Below are 17630 nucleotides of genomic sequence, written 5' to 3'. Positions count from 1 at the left end.
TGCACTTTTAAGATCAGAAAGAGAGGCCCTTCTCATGTGCCCACCCATGGGAGCTTTTAGGTGGGTGATCACATGTGAGAGGGCCTTCTGTGCAGTGGCTCCACACCTTTGATACAAGCTCCACTGGAGGAGTGTGCGCCATGCTCCATCATTGCAGATTTTTAAGAAGGCCTTGAAAATATATTATACTCTTGTGGTATGACTACACTTGTTGCTGCTATTGCCAATGTTGTTCTCGCTGGTTTTATTGTTGGCTGTTATTGTTTTTATTGCAATTTTATTTATGTTTTATTATTTTTAATATTTTAACTTTTTTAATGTATTTTATTGTTTAAGCCTTTGATGGTTAAACTCACTGGCACATTGTTTTAACTGTTTTAACTGCATCTATTGCTTTTAAATTATATATTGTTTTAACTTGGATTATGGTTTAATTTGTTTTTAACTGTGTATATTTATTGCTTTATACTGTATGTTTTTATCTGTACACTGCCCTGAGATCTTAGTGATATAGGGCGGGATATAAATATTTTAAATAAATTAATAAATTGTTGTAAACCACCTGCAAGGGCTTTTGCCCTGAAAGGCAGCCAAGAAATGTTTTAAATATTTTTTCTTCCAAGGAAACTAAGGCGGCATACATAATCCTCCTCCTCTCCATTTTATCCTCATAACAACAACCCTGTGAGGTGGGTTGGGCTGAGAGCCTGTGACTGGCCCAAAGTCACCCACTGGGTTTTCATAGCCAAGTGGGGACTAGAACCCGGATCTCCCAACTCCCAGTCTAACACTTTAGCCACTACACCACACTGGCTCTTAAATAAACACCACAGATTACAAGGACTGGGAAGCTACTTCTTCACATTTGCACAGAAAGAGCTAGCGGTTGGGAAGAGTCACTAACAATTTAGCATTTGTTTACATTTGTGAAATGCACTTACTTATTTACAAGCCCAAGGATTAAAATGAGAAGATAATGACTAATTGCTACAACTGGGAAAAGTAAATTCAAGAGTCCTTATAGAATACACCTGTACATGATAATCTTTGAACAGCAGCAGCATAAGCAACACAGATTGCAAAATTATAATTAACAACTACAAGTGTTATGCAGCAATTGAGATACTATGTTTTGATAACCAGATTAGCCCGTGAAAGTAAAATAATCTCCAAGGTAATTTACATTAAGATCTCAATGTATTTAAAAACGTATACAAAAATGAAAACTGAAGAAAGAATATTAGAATTCTGCAAAACACTTTATGTAATCCTCTATATTGAGTTTAAGCTTAACACACTAAACATTATACAGCTACCAACAGAAAGCTAAATCTCAGAAAGTAATCCATAGCACGGCTAGAAGTATACAGAATTGTGTCAAGACCGAAAATGCAAGTGCCTTCTTCCATAAACTAAGCATTTTTCCTTCTAATGCAGATTTAGCAAAATCATGGAAGTATATTCTATACAATTACAAGTTCTTCAGTACAGAAGCTACATATTTAAATATTCTATTTTCTCCATTCCCATCTTTCTTAATCTAGAAACAGAAACCAAGTCAGTTTTTGTGCAAAGAAAAGGTGAAGAAAATTGAGACCCAGTTTCTCCAAAACACATAAAGCACCAAGTTGTACAAGACCCAGCTTGCACAAACTTCTAACTCTGACAGTATACACAGAAAGTCATACAACTGCTGCATGAGCCATGCAGAGAACTATGCTATTGGGTGGCTGGTATAAATTACATCCATCCATCCAACCATCCATCCAATGAAATAATGTTGGCACATGCTGAGCTCAGTGTGCATCAACCTTTAGCATGCAACTGCCCAATTATATCCAGTTGCAATGACATGCTGTGAGTCAATCTGTACAGGCTCAGTCAGTGCACACTGATGGCAGTCCTGTGACCCCACCTCAGCATGTGTTGTTGGAGCAGGCTATCAAGACAATCGAGAGTATTTTCCCATTGTAGCATCACATGGGGCCATAATACTTGGTCCTAAGAATGGGAAATCAGTGCCAGCCATGAAGCATCTAGTGAATTGCATCCAAAATGAATGCTTGAAATATGATCTAAATGAAGAGCATCGTCACAATTAAACCTCATAAATCTAGCATTAACATTTTAGGCAAGCTCCATGTACTAGTTGAGGCTTTCAACTAGGAGCCCAAAGTGTTAGTATTGCTATTTTCAAACATCCGAAGTCATTATGAAACTCCTCAAAATGAGAAGATGAGCTTAAAGGTCATTAGTTTTGGAGGAGATACTTTACAATGTATTGATATACACTTAGGGGATGATTTATTTGCCTTCAGAGCTTAGAATCCTTTAGACATACTGTCAACTTAACCCATGCTTTCCCCCATCAAGTATAATAAAGTAGAGAACACTAGGCTGGATGGGGAAGATTTCGGTTTACATCCACCTTGAAGCGCACTAGGTGCTCTTGGGAACCTAACTCTTTGCACATGGAAAGGATATACAGAAGTGATTAGCTACCACTGAGTTTTGCTTAAAAGAAAAATATTCCAATTAAGAGCTAGATATAGTAGTCTTACAATTATGTTGATTGCCTCTTCCATGAAAGATGTTCTTGCTGGTCATTTTAAGATCAGTTCAAGTAGCATCAGCCCTTTATGATGACCGTTCTCAAAAGAAAATATGAACAGGCATACTAGAGGTTTTAGCAAAGGAGAATACATTCAAGGAAGTTTGCTTCCTAACACTCTCTTAGACGTAAATGTATTTCCAAGAAATGAAAAGCCATCAAACAATGGTCATAACTGAACACTAATCTAATTATTTTATCTTAATAAAATCTCAACAGCAACACCGGAGAAACTGTTATTGCTGTGGAACAGCCCTCCCCAAGCAGTTGCCCTTCAGATGTGCTGACAACAGCTGCCATATTGGAGTTGAAGTCCAACACATCCGGAGCTCACCAGTTGGAGAAGGCTGCCATGGAGGGTTCTCAGCAGCAGGATCTGAAGCCTTGTGTTACATTTATTAATGTTACTCATTCCCTTTCTAAGCAAGTATTCCTTTCTATGCATGTAAGATGCTATACGTTAATGTAATTAAAAACTGTACCATTACACAAGTCTTCCAACACAACTCTTATAAAAACCCACTCTTTTGTACATTACGGTATTCCCTCCCCATGCCTTGATGTCACTTGCAAAAACTGATTGGTTATCATACTCCTGAACTTTACACATGAAAAGGGAACAGGACTAGGTGAAATGTGACATTGTTATTTGCAGGCTATGGGGGAAAGTAACTATCCCTCCCTTCAATTAATATGGAGAATCCTACTCCTGGGGAACTTTACTAACTTTTGCAATTTAGCTACAAAGGCAATTTCTCCTTGAATAAAAGGCTTTAAGATAAAATAATTAGATTGGTGTTTAATTTAAATTGTTTATCTGAATTTGTAATTTATATCTTTTTTTTAAAGTGATGTACGTTTGTTACCATTACAATTGCAGTTTTCATGGGTTGTTAAGCAATTCACTAGGGGAAAATAAGTTAAACTGGTGATGTTGCATATTAAAACTTTTTTTTTGGTTGCTTTTCCTCTACTCCCACAGGAGTAGGAAATAGAACAAGTAGTACTATTGATTTTATTGCCTTAATATTCATTGGGCCAAACATAATGTTTCCACCCACTCAACTTCATTCAACTACTATAGTACATCAATCATATTTGACAAGCTTTAACACATTGTGGAATTCCATTATTGATGCCAAATAAACAATCATGGGAGGTGTTTAACAAATAAGGGTACGTTTTGGCCTACCAGACACTACAAACTGATCTAATATCTCAACAAGTAACCCCAACCAGGCCTGAGGTTCCCAGAGGGTTATGACCCCTTACTCTGGCCCCTCTCTCTTTCTCCCAACCACCAATTGTGAAGTGGTTTCCCAGCTTTTGTGCAGTGGGCCTATTCAGACAACATGCTAAGCCACGGTCAGATGACTAACCCTTTTGTAGCAAATGGTTAGTGAGCATGTTTAAACTGTGGTTATGTAGCCTCCATGGTTAGGAATGGTTCACACAACATGCTAAGTCATGGTTCACATGACATGGTAAGCCACAACATTTAGCTCAAAATGCTTAAGCACCGTGGCTTAGCGTGTCATTTGAACAGGGTCATTCTAAAAGTTTGAGATTCCTCTCTGAAGGCAGTAAGAGCTTTAAGGTACAATATGTTGGTATTTTTTGTATTTTAGCACAGACCTCTTTTGCCTTTAGCTGCCCCCCTCTTTGCCTTCAGCCTATCACTGCAATGAGAGCTTTTACAAAAATGAATTCTGCCTGTACCTGAGCTTCTCCATCTCTGCACTACACAGTCTAAATGGGCCTGAAGTACAATTTTTTTAAAAAATAACCACATTAAGTAAAAAAAAAAAGTGTCAATTGAAATTGTTCTTTGAAACATGACTTAACACTAGTGTTGATAGAGAGAAGTATTCAAGCGCTAAGTATTCTAATTCTTGATCCTTGATCTTTATCAAAGAGAAATGCTAATAAATTCATGGGTTTAGTCAGATGTGTAAAAATGTATGAAATACATTAGAAAAGAATTGTTTGAACAACACTTTTGCTCAGGAGCTACTAGGGTAGCAATATCCAGCCACACACCACTGTTCCTTCACATACAAAAAGCAAAACTGCAGCCAGGAAAAACTGGTGTTGCCCAATTTTCCCCATCAGTTTACTCACCCAGACACCTGTTGTATATGGGACGTTAGGCTCATATACGTTAGGCTCATATACGTGGTTGCATAATTAATTCATTACCACACCAAAGAAAACATTTATTTAACTCATTTTAACACCACTCTTCATAAATAAATGTTATCTCCCAGAGTGGCTTATATAAATTCAATAAAACAAAACAAACCCTGCAACGTTTACACTCTAAAAGACAACACAAAAGCGAAAAAGGATGAGCAGAGAAGAGAAAAAGCAAACACACACAGGCACCCATTCTTGACATAGGAGTAAGCAACCTGGTACCCTCCAAATGTTTTAGATTATATCTCCCATCATCCCTGACCATCAGCCATGCTGACTGGGGTATAGAGAGCTGTAATCCAAAACACTTGGAAGGATGACCAGCAGCTCAGGGAGGGGAGAAGCAGAGCCAAATGGAGTGGGTCTCTCAACAGAGGTAGTACTGCAGCCCTGCTTCCTTTCTCTCCCTCGGCTGGAGCCTGATGGAATGGCTGCTACCAGGTGAGCAACTGAGGAAGAGGAGGAGCCTATTTCTCCTGAAGTGCACTCAGGACTATGGTAGATCATCAAATCCATTATGAGCAAGAATACAAATATCTAGGTATCCAATACCCACTGACACCTGAAAAATTGGGCCTGGTGGCTAGCATCTCGTTGGCTGAAGGGGCAGCTAGCATGGTTCTCCTCATCCCATTAGAAGTTGCTATTTATCCAACTAGCCAATTGCCTCTTGGTATTCTCATAGTGGTATTCCCATACTTCACTCCTTTCCGAGTTCTATCTGCAATTTCAGCCACACTGCACTCTCAAGTTCAGAGTGGCTTACGTTGTTCTCTGCACTCAAACTGAACTAGCACCAGTGGGAGAGGCCTAGCCATCACCACCCTCTCCTAGGCTTCCTGAATCTTATCAGTGACAACTGCTAATGAAATCTCAGGGCATGGACAATTTGAGGCAGTTCAGGCAGCTGGAGGAAGGGACCAGCAACATGTACAGGATTTCCCACCACCCCTACAGAGCTGGCCCAAGACATCTTCCAGAGGACAAGATGGCACCCCACGCCCCCCACCCTGCTGCCATTCCATGCACAAAACCAGAACAGACTGGCAGTTTAATCAAAGTTAGTGCAGCATGTTAGCTTAGGTGCTGCAAGGCAGGATGCGTGGTGCAAATTCAACTCTGTCCTCTAATACTTCCCATCCACTCTCCACTCCCCAGCAGCTGCCCCACTCTGCCAAATGGTAGGGCCAGGCCAGCCTTTCTGTCACTGCCAACCTCACATCTCCAGCTTACTCTCCATTTCTAGAAAATCTTACTAACTTCACATTTTTAAAAATAAAAATCTGAACTAATAATTCTGAGGGCTAACAACAAAATAACTCGCTGTATCTATGACTAAACTTCCCTCAAGAACAGTACATTTAACATAATTTCCTATAAGTATCAGTGATATTCCATCAAATGGCTTAATTGCTCAAATTAAGCACATACAAACGATATTATTCTCCTTTCTCCAATGATATTTGGCCATACATAGGAGACAAGGCTCATTTACTCAGGGATTTTGGATTATGATTATAATGATACTGGTAATTAGCATAAGCTCTCATGTCACAAACATGTCAATTCAATAAGAATATGATATTAAAATTAAATAACCCAATTAGCAGTATTAAGGAGGCCTAAGTCTTATCCCATAGCATTCCGCAGAAGACCACCCATAAACAATCTGTTTCTCAACATATTTGCAATCAACTGTACACTGTGTGCTGATTATCAGATGAAAGCAGTAGGAGAATGCTCTTCATTGGCTACTCAAGTTTAAAGTTCATCAGTGCATGACAGCATCAGCTCTCATATAAATCCATAAAACGCATGTTATTCAAAGTATGCTTTTAATAAAAATGTCAGTAATATAATGCAGTTACAATCACAATATAAGGTATCATCAGCTCAGAGAAAGGCAGAGACATTTGCAACAACAACCCCTTTATTAGGAGCCATTTCAAGAGAAAACTTTAAAAAATCATTCTTTTTACAATAAATAACTGCAGAAGAAGGGTTATCTTCCCGGCATGAAGCCAGGAAGACTGGAAACTTGAAAGCTAGTAAAACACCCAAACAACCCTGGGAAGTCTTGGCTAGACTGCCACAACCATGTGTGCGACCAGAAAACCCAGGAGTTCGTCTAGCAAGGTTCAAGATGATGTGGATAATAATCCAACTGCATTGGCAGAAAACACCAGTTCTGAAAAAAAAATTAATTGCAAGGGACAAAAGTCTTAAGGAAACTGTTTTGTATTACTCAGTCAAACACCACCGTAAATGCAGTCTTTACTAGCAGCGTGAGGATAACTGCTTGTTGCAATTGCTTGAATCACTTCTTTGTGCTTTCCCTAGATAATACAGACAGGATATTATTTATTTATCATTATGAAGATGAGAAGGCAGCTATGGACAAGTTGGACCCTTGCTGTCATGACTGTTTAAGTCCATCCAAGAAGAACCTGATGGCTTTTCAGCCCAAGTTATCAAATTACTCCTTTGCAGATGGGTAAACTTCCTCTAGTTAAATTATTAGACTGTTGTAATGCATTGCACGTGGGACTACTGTTGAAGATGGTACCAAAATTTTGTTAAGTCCAGAATACAGCTGCAACACTTGCTAACTGAGACTGGGTGTTATGAATATATTACTCTAATGTACTGGTTCCAGATCTGGTTCCAGGCCCACTTCAAAATATTAGTCTTAACTTTTAAAGAACTTTACAGCTTAGAACCAAGATAGTTTAATGTCTCCTTGTCTCCATATGTATCCACCTGGACTTTGAGACAGTCAGAAGCCCCTGCTGTATACCCCCAGTGAGATCCAGCAGGTGGCTACAGTGAAAGTTGACCTTTTTCATAGTGGCACCCCAACTTTGGAATGCCCTCCTGAGAAAGGCTCACCTGGTGCCTTCTTTGATGACTTTTTGGTGCCAAGAGTAGATCTTGTTATTCTCCCAGGCCTGTTAGTTTATATTACTGCTCAGTTTAAGGTCATCCTCATCTCCACTATGGGATAAGAATGACTTTAAACTGAGCAATAACAAGCAACAAGGTTGCAGAAGAGACTCTCGTGGCAGGCAGGGGGGGATTCTACAGGTAGGGCACCACCACAATACTTTACTGGCTAAAACCCATCTTACTTATATGATGTGGCACAAAGAACCTCAGATGAAGATCTCTGTGCAGAGTCAAGTTAATAGAAGAGAAGATGATCCAACAGACACCTAGGTCCACTTTTAAAGACACAATCTTTGAACAAAGAAAATCTTGACAATTTTAGACTCATGTATAGCCTACTTTTCTTTCTTTTTTAGTAAGGTGACTGAGAATGTTGTGGCAGAGCAGTTCCATGCATTCCTAGCTGATGACAAATCTTTTCTTGAACTTTTATGGTCATGGAACAAGGATTACTTTAACAGTTTGCTTTAACTCTGGTGAAAGATCCTCATATGGACACTGATAGGGAGTTGGCGAAAATACCTGCCTGTAGTTCTTGTTACAGCACTCAGCTGCTTGTGATATAGGAGATCAGGGTGGGCAGAAAGTAGAACTTCATATATTATGGACTTCAACTCCCAGCATTCCTAACCATTGGCCATGCTGGCAGGAGCTTCAGGGAGTTAAAGTTCAAAAAATGGGGAAAACTACCTTCTGCCCAACCCTGGTAGGTTACACTATACTTCTGAGCTGGCTTGAACAGGTGTATTTTCAGAGTACATCTAGTGGCTTCAGGGTTGTTGTTGTTTTTCCTGGTCACTCAAAGAATGATTGTTGGGGAAGCTATCTCAACTTCCTTGGACTTTTAACATGGGTTCAAGTGTCTGTTGTAGCAAGAGCAATGAGTCTGTGGTTAGGTTAACCACAGCACATAGCCTGGGGAAGGTTAAAAATATATCGAGTTGGGAAGTTGGGCTTACAAAATGAAACTAGCCACTACTTCTGAAGCAGTCTCTCAGAGGGACTACTATGCCTGCAGATGTCATCCAATTCTGCCCCATTATAAAAGAGTTACAGTCATTTGTTTGATTTCGCCGTTGTATGGGGAGACATGTGACACTTTGAAAAATAAACTGAAGTGAGGCTCCCCTTCAGATCCAAACCCAAGTGTCAATCTCAAGTGTTCTACTATCTGAAATAAGTTCCAATGAGGGAGATTTCTGTGTACATTCCTAGTTTTTACTACTTTCCTTGTTCTCATGATTAATGGTGCCAAGATGCAGGATCAAAATGAAATTTAAAGCATGTTTTGCTGTGTCCATAGTTGAAATATTACCAAAGATAAAATGATTGCAAAGAATGCCCATCCTAGTCAAGGCTATTATTTCTGGCTCTGAAACATGTCAATATGGATGGTAAGCCCCATATTCTGCATCATACTTATCTAGTAAGAAACATTAAAGAAACACCTCTCAGTACTAAAAAGGTGATCAGGAGGAAAGATCTAGTAGCTACCCAAGTAATATTTGCTATACAAAAGATAGATTTTCAATTCAGGTCAGGGTAGTATTTCCTCCCAAGAGTGCAGAGCATGGCACTTAAAAACCAATTTTGAATTCTTAAAACACACATTATTGATTTCACGATAATCTGCATTGATTTATTCATTTTTGTAAAATCCAAGTTGGTGCTATGTTAGACTTTGCATAATAATCTTTGATAATACCTATCTGCTTTAATTAAGCATTCCACTGTGTGTAGTCATTTAACAACTAAAAAAATATATACATCCAGTGATTTCCCTAAAGCCTGTATACAAAGCACTGCAGTTTTCTCCTACAGAATAGAAATGTTTAAATGCAGGCACACCCCAAATGGAGAGGCCTAGTTCTGTCCTGTTATATAAAAATACGAGGCACTATAAGCTGCACTACCTGGTTTGAAGTGATTTTATGATCAATGGGGCAAGTGCAACAGAATTGTTTGATTCATCCCATTCCCCCTTTTCCATGCAACATGTGGCTTGCCTTCCTTCCATGAGTCATCCTAAAGCATTTGCTCTACAGGAAACCTTCTTGCACTAAATCCACACTTGGCTTGTGCCACACTATGCTCTGGACTGCATAAACTAATTGAGAGATGGATAAGTGTTCTTCATAGTGGACATCATGGTCTGCTTCATGCTCAGCTACAAAGGTTATATCACAAAAACACAGCTTCCGTAGAGTGGTGGTAGTGGTTTTCATCAATTTCCTGTTGATGCAAACAGCATAAAGCAATTCCATGGAATAGTTCATTGGGCAGAATCAACAGAATGAACCTGAAAGAACTCTGCAACTCATGCCCTTTGTATCAACAAGGTTGATACAAAGATTCTCAGAGCTCCTTTGCCACTAAGTCCATGCTGCAGCTTCTCTCCATAGCACTACTGCCCCTCCTGGAATCTGGGGCAGACTGGCATGAGAAGAGGCTGCAGTGTGAGGGATCCCTTCCATATGACTTCTAGCTTCCAGGGTTACCTTTGCAGTATCAGAAGGAGCTGCTCGCCAGTACTTCCCGTGCCACAAAGATAATGTAAGAAGGGGCCCTCCATCACTTCTCTTGAAGCATTCTATACATGAAGCAGAACTAACACTCGTGTGTGTGTGTGTGTGTGTGTGTATTTTTACTAGAATTTCCCCATTCATTAGTACAAGGGTTCAGAAGCTAAGGCTATGGGCCAAATCAAACCCTCTGTAGGACTAAATCTGACCCCCTGAGATTCCTCAAAAGGCCATACCCCCTTCCCAGGACCTACCCCCTTTCACCAAACCACCAATTGTCTGGTGCTCTCCCAGGTTTTGTACCATTGTTCTCCATTCTAAAAAGGTTGAAACCCTTATTCTAAGGCTTAGTTATTGGCAGTACAAACTTTAAGCTAAAATATGGTGGTATTTTTACATTTGGGAGTTTTGGGCCCATTCCTTTTGCGTTCAGTCCTGTCCGCCACTGGAATGTGGTCCCTAAGTGCTTCTTCAGAATGGAATTTGGCTCTCAAGCTAAAAGAGGTTCTTCACCCAGCATTGGAACATGCAATCTAGGACTTGAAATTATGAGTTACTATGATCAGGTCTAAAACATGGTAATTCTGCAGTGGATATACATGACACTCATGGAGTTTTTTTCTGTTTGAAGAATGGAGGCACAGCTAGGAAAACCGCTATTAATATTATAATGCTGCTACTAACATTATATTTTGGCAGTGTAACCACAACCACTTTTGGGCAGGTATTGCAGCCTTTCATGGACTAAAGCTTGCAATGATATTTCTTTTAATTGTCAGACTTTTTAATATATAACTTCCTCCACCCCAACTATTTCTCTGAATTATCAGGTATTTTAAGGATATGTTCAATTAGAGTTATTTCACCTTATAACTCTATGACATAGTTATTTCACCCTCCCACACAATTTCACCTTCCCACACTAAAAGGCAATTATTATTTTCCTATACTACTCCCAGGAGCCTAGGATCCAAACATGTTTCAACATAATAACCACAGGTTGCTGCAAGTCATTTCAGTCGAATTCCTGAAGAATGATAGGAACTAACATTTCAAAGCTTGTTTGGAAACTTACTGAAAATCATTCCATGTTTATGATAGTTTAGACACTGATTCAATTTCCCTTCTACAGAAATAGAAAGACACTGATACACATTGGAATAGCCATTACCAATAGCTGGAGTTTCCAAGCAGCTGCCCAGCTCTTGAGTGCTGGGAATGGGGCGATGAGATCACCCAAGCACAAACTTTGTTCTCCAGCTATGCCCTGGGTGAATCATAACTCTCGGATTCCCAGTTTTCTTTTTTAAAAGCAAGTTTGTAGCCCAGAGGTCTCCAACATGGTACCCATGAAAACCACTACATCCGCCTAGCTATTTCTCCCCTCGCCAAGTGAATGGAGCTGATGGTCTGAAAGGGTTAAGTGTGTTCTGCAATTGGCGGTCTGCTTAGCTACTTCTGCCAGAGTAAGTCTTCCTTGCTGACTTGCTTTTGCCTGTAGATCCAAGGAAAATATTTTCAGATGTTTTCTTGGTGGTCTACTACTAACTCAGTCAAGGTCTATGTTTAATCAATCCATACAGACTGATTCAGTGAACCTCAAGGAGAGATAGCAGTAGTTCTAATTCAGTTACTGCTTGGCTGACTGGATTGCCTTTGCCTCTTACATATCCAATTGTATCTGTTTTGTGTGGGGTGTGAGTGTGTGTGTGTGTGTGAGAGAGAGAGAGAGAGAGAGAGAGACTGAGAAAAAGTAAAAATATGCAGAAATATAATGAGAAATAGGAAGGGAAAAATAAATTTGTGGGTGGTTGTTTAAAAGAAAGAAAAGGGCCTATTTTGCTTATTGCAAAACATGTGACTGTGTTCTAGAAATCAGTTCAGTTGATAACGCCGACACAGAAAAGCATGTGCCAGTGAAAAAGTCATAAAAATACTGTTCAAATGATCAAGCAAGTAACTTAGTCAGCTATGAGTTCAGTAAGTGGACATTCTGTGTTCAAGAAAAAGGCAAAGGAAACCGAAACTAGTTGCATTGGTGGCAGAATGCAGTTTGCCCCTAAATATGAGGGTGCATCTTCCGTTTCTTGTTCTGAACATTAGCAAAGTCTCTGCTATTGCCAAAAAAAAGAAATGCATGTAATGGAACAAGAATAGCAAATTCGAAACAATAACCTGGGATAACCAGTAGAGACCTAATTAAAAAATGACTGCTTCTGACTATGAATCAAAGTAATGAAGGCTACAGCAATGTGGCTTGACTGCCCAATGGGAGGTAGGGTACATGTCCATTTTGTTGGATTGTCATATTAATATATATTCTTAAGAGCTACTTATACTTCTACTGAAATTTGAGCCTTAGTTCACTGCTTCCTTAGTTCACTTTTAAGCCTTTTTATGGTCTTCCCTGGTGGAGATGCAAATATTGCTTCACAGAAAACAACTCGAGATCCAGGATTTACAGAGATCCAGGATTTAGGATAGCGATGATTGAGCATTAGTGTGGGTCCCAAAAACAAAAGGATAGCATCAAAGATCTTTCTAGATGAGGTCTTCTTTCATATAAAGTTTTGAGTCCATCATGATTATGCCTACATTGCAGGAGGCAGAGCTCTGGCCGACAAAACAGTGGTTAACACATGGTTTATTGCTGGATTAACTGCTGGGTTGTTTACCCCTAAACAACCAAGTGCTCCAGGTTCACACATCTCACTTCCAACTTATGACCCAGCTGATTAAAAATGGAAGTGAGGGGCATGTGGGAAGCAACGTCCTTGGTCACTCTCAGCAAATCACAGGTTATGTGCAAACATGCCCATACTGCTGTATTGGTCTTGCTGTTCTAAAATTTAAAGCTTTACAATGCAACCCTATGCATGTATACTCAAACTAAGCCCCACTGCGTTCAATGGATCATACTCCCAGGAAAGTATGCATAAGATTGCAGCCAAAAAGACTAACTGTTGACCAGGAATGTCACAGCAGACTACCAAAGTTTATGAGAGACAGTACATCCTTAACATGAGGGAAGGGAAGGTGTCTCCCTCAGGCAGCAGAATTTGGGTTACACAGGGCAGAAAAGCACAAGTCAGATAGATCTGATATGCTAGGCACAATCCATTAGATATGGCCATAGTTGTTCACATCTTAGTAATCGTTCGACACATTCTACATGGGCCTAACTTGAAAAACCTTCAGAAACTTCAACCTCATGCAAAATGCTGCTGCCAGGTTGTAGTTGACGCTAGCCAAATAGGCCATATTTATTTATATATTTATTTTATTTATTACATTTATATACCGCCCAATAGCTGAAGCTCCCTGGGCGGTTTACCTCAATTCTTTACGATCTACAGTGGCAGCACATTCGTTTCTGGCTGCCCATTCATTTCATTGCAATTCAATTACCTTTAAAGTCCTAAATGGTTCGGCAGCTAAATACCTTAAGGACATACCCTCTCATATGCTCCATTCAACATGCCCCTGCTGACTGTGGAACAGGGTCTTTTGGGCTGTGGTGTCTGTTTTATGAAATGCCCTTCTCAGCTTTGCAGGCTTCCCTATCTGGTCCTTTAAGCATCCGGTTAAAGCCCCTGTCTGGGCATATTAGACCTGATGTTTTTGTTTAGTCTGCAAACTGATTTGTGTTTTCCATGTTGCTCTGATTGTTTGTATTAAATGCTGCAGCTTTGGCAGTATGTATTTTTTTTAACTTATGTTATTTGTTGCTTTATGTTCTTATCACTGGATTATTTTGTTGTTGTTATCAGCTGCTTTGTTTCATTTTGGAGAACATCAGGATAAAATGGTTTTTAAAGATACATAAATAAATCATAAAGTTCACCTGCCCATGGAAATGAATGGTAACTAGGCAACAGCATAGTAAACCTTTTGTGCTGCTTCCATTCATTCAAATGGAACTTGCACAAGAGGCATTCTCTGGTGAATTGTACACCATATTAATTAGAAAAAGGGGGCACCAATTTGATTTTCTGCCTCAGGTACGAATCTTAGGCCAGCCCTGAGCATGGGAAGCCACAAGCAAAGCAAGGCTCTACACAGGTAACACAAAACCAAACGCACATAAAACCTAACCAGGATTTCTTATAATTCTGATGCTGCCAAAGTGAAGAAAGGGACCTTTAGTGGAACAGCCAAATCTTGAATTTTACAGACTCATGTATCAGCCAGGGGAACTAAAAGATACAATCAACCATTCCTTTGCACTTTGCAAGGGCCCACATGCTCCCTCACTCCTGCCCTATTTCAACATATTATCCAGATTTCATCACACCAGAACAAGGGAGTACCAGACCAGCAAAGAATAATTTCTTTAAAAGAAAAGGCAAGCAAGATTTGCAACATAAAACTTCTGACTTGTATAACAAGCATAAGAAATTAAAAAAACAACCTGATCCATAACATATTAAAAATAGGAAGGGGAAAATGCATCACTTGTTTTTATCCTTATCTTATGAACTAGCATAAGTATCTTGGAATTCATTCTTTTGTTATGATTAACATCAGATTCAGAAAAGCTACTATTGAAAAACAAAGTAGTAATAAAGTATCAATAGACTCTTATTTGTTCCTTCGGAATCATGTCTGTGTTCCAAATTTTAATATTAACAAGCATGCCTTTCACTGAAGTGTAACCAACAGGTATGTAGAGAATTATGGTATGTTAGGATCTCTCAATCTATGCATTAGGATGTTGTTGCTGTTTCTTAAAAGACCAACCTCTCTAATCTTGCAAAGGATTACATATTTCAGATAACAGGATAACAATAAAGTTTCATTGGTGGTAAAGTAGCTAGGGTCATCAACTATAGGTGCCCTCTTAATGTTTTTAACATGTCTGCCACAGTTTTTTGATAGGGAGGCAGTGCAAGCAATGGCATGGGATTGGATCCAGTTTTAACAAAATTTAGAGTAGACTCACTGACCATTGATTACCATAAATTTACTTTAAGTACGACTAGGTGTGGATCCAACCCATAATCTGTTACTGTTTAGTATTCCAATTCTTAGGTTTTGTACTTTCCCCACAAAAGCTTGTATCTCAAAAGAGTACAAGTTTTCCCATTATTGTCCACTACCCAACAATTGGCCCACCCTTCTCTAACCATTATCACGGCCTCTTTAAATGCTGGATTTGCTCTGCCATTGCATCCATGTTCACTATTTTCACCCATTCACTAAATGTCATTCTTCCACTTGCCACTTCATGATCCAGTACGTGTTACGCACTCAAGGTTCTAATCTATTGGCATTTTTTGGCATCCAATGTATGGGATTGTGCACATTCCATATTAGCAAACAAACGCCAAATTTCTCTCTGGAAGCAAGAAGCATGTATGAATAGGAAACATATGAGGATCAAACATCTGGAGAGAGAGGTACAAAGAAAAAAGAACTTACAGTTGCAATCCTATGCATGCTATGGATTCTACTTGGGATAAATCACAGTGAAGTCAAGTCAACAGGACACACATTTGTGTAAACATTTTTATTTATTTATTTATTACATTTCTATACCGCCCAATAGCCGGAGCTCTCTGGGCGGTTCACAAAAACATGTCCACCACCGAGTTGCAAAAATGCAACAAGGCTGCTAGTCTAAACGTGTCCTTTGACACTGTGGTCACACATATGTGTATTACTACAACAATGCAGTATACCAAAATGTATGAAGACATCAAATACTACAACTTAGTATGCTGGGTTGCAACAAGAGATGCTATGTCTAGTGTGGTGTATATGACCAAATACAACAGGTGAGAAGTAGTTAGTACACATTAAGAGCCTTGCTTTGGGGGGAAGGCAACTGAAAAACAACCAGAATTCCAAGTCCATCTAGCCAGCTGAACTTCAAAGAGGGAAATATAAAGATAGCACTTTCATATTCTAGTTTTTTAAAAGTGACAAATGGGTTATGAATGCACCATCTCTGGTGTGTATATTAATTATAGTCTGTGTATTAATTATTCAGGCACATGGAAAGGCATACTGTGGGCATGCACACACACGGAGGTTACCTGATCTTTCAGTCTTTGATTAACTCATGAGGCAGCTATCTTCTCATACAAGTGGGAAGTGCCCCAATCACATACATGTAAAAGGAATCACTTGGAGCACAGCATGCCAAAGCCCTCAAAAGACAAAGCTGCACAATTCTAAGATAAATAAATACGAGTGACTCACAAACTACGCACAGAGGCCAAGTTGCCTACAGCGAACTGTGTACAGTATTTCCAAAAAGGTGTTTTATTACAAAGTTTTATGCCTTTGTCTTTCTACAAGACAAAACCTCCTTCAAAACCCAACATCGATTCCAAAACTGAGTGCCAGTAGTCTCAAGAAGTGGTGTCAAAATGCCACTGAAACTATGACTGGACACACATACACACACACGAATGAATGGGATCTGAGGAAATGGATTTTAATTATCTGAATGGAGGGCTGGTGATTATGAAACTCCGGAGGATAATAACGCACTATAAAATCCAGCTCTGAATTCCATAAACCTAGAGCTAAAAAAGCAGGGGACGGAATCTCTCTCTCTCTCTCTCTCTCTCTCTCTCTCTCTCTCTCTCTCTCTCTCTCTCTCTCACACACACACACACACACACACACACACACACACACACACACACACACAAACACCTCTCATATATATTGAAAACAGGTTCTTTCCCCCAATATATCTGATGGGAATCCCCTACCGTTTCTGGTTTTTTAAAAGGAGGTAGCAAAGTACCAAGGGGGGGGGGGGCACAGTTCACACCACAGTGCCTACGAAAGTTTCACATTTTTCTAAGCCTGGTGCTGCTAAGTAGCACAATCAAAGTCCACAGCCACATAGTTGAGTGGAAAGAGCCAAGGCTTTGCCCTTAATGGAAACCATCTGCTGTTCAAACAAGGAAGGACGAGCAATTACACATAATACGCGGAGTGAGAGAGAAACAGAGAAAAAGAAATAAACCCACCAGGGCAATCAAGTCCACTTTACCCTTCCCGGGCCTCATTCCAGCCCCGATCGGCTGGTTCAAATAGACGCCTTTGGACTACTGGATCTCGGAACTTCCCTGACGCCTGAAACCGAAGTGGCGGCGGGATCGATGGAAGTCGCCCTCTGAATGAACGCAACGCGAAGCGCTGCCCAGAGAGGGTTGGTTGCCGCTGGATTTGTTTGCTTGATTGGATCAGCAAATCAGCATTCCCGGGAGGGGTTTCGGGGCTTTCAACAGGTGGAGCCGCCCTCCGCCAAAGGGAAGAACCGAAAAGAGGGGAGGGGAGAGAAAACTTACCCAAGTTGAAGGAGCGCACAGGCGGCTGGCTGGGGCCGGTCGCGC

The 17630-nt window shown here is 40.0% G+C and overlaps 1 protein-coding gene across 2 annotated transcripts in view; it reads right to left on the bottom strand.

Moving 5' to 3' along the window:
- PLXNB2 (plexin B2) overlaps positions 1-17376 on the bottom strand; it is a 335450-nt gene extending 318074 nt beyond the window's left edge. For both annotated transcript variants that reach the window (XM_063134078.1, XM_063134077.1), the window contains exon 1: positions 17265-17376. The gene's annotated coding sequence lies outside the window, so the exon portion shown is untranslated. The remainder of the gene's footprint in view (positions 1-17264) is intronic.
- Between the last annotated feature and the right edge of the window lie 254 nt (positions 17377-17630).

This window comes from Elgaria multicarinata, chromosome 9 (genome assembly GCF_023053635.1).
Source record: "Elgaria multicarinata webbii isolate HBS135686 ecotype San Diego chromosome 9, rElgMul1.1.pri, whole genome shotgun sequence".
NCBI lineage: Eukaryota > Metazoa > Chordata > Lepidosauria > Squamata > Anguidae > Elgaria > Elgaria multicarinata.
Note: the sequence above shows the minus strand (reverse complement) of the source record. Positions and strands in the feature narration are given on the sequence as shown.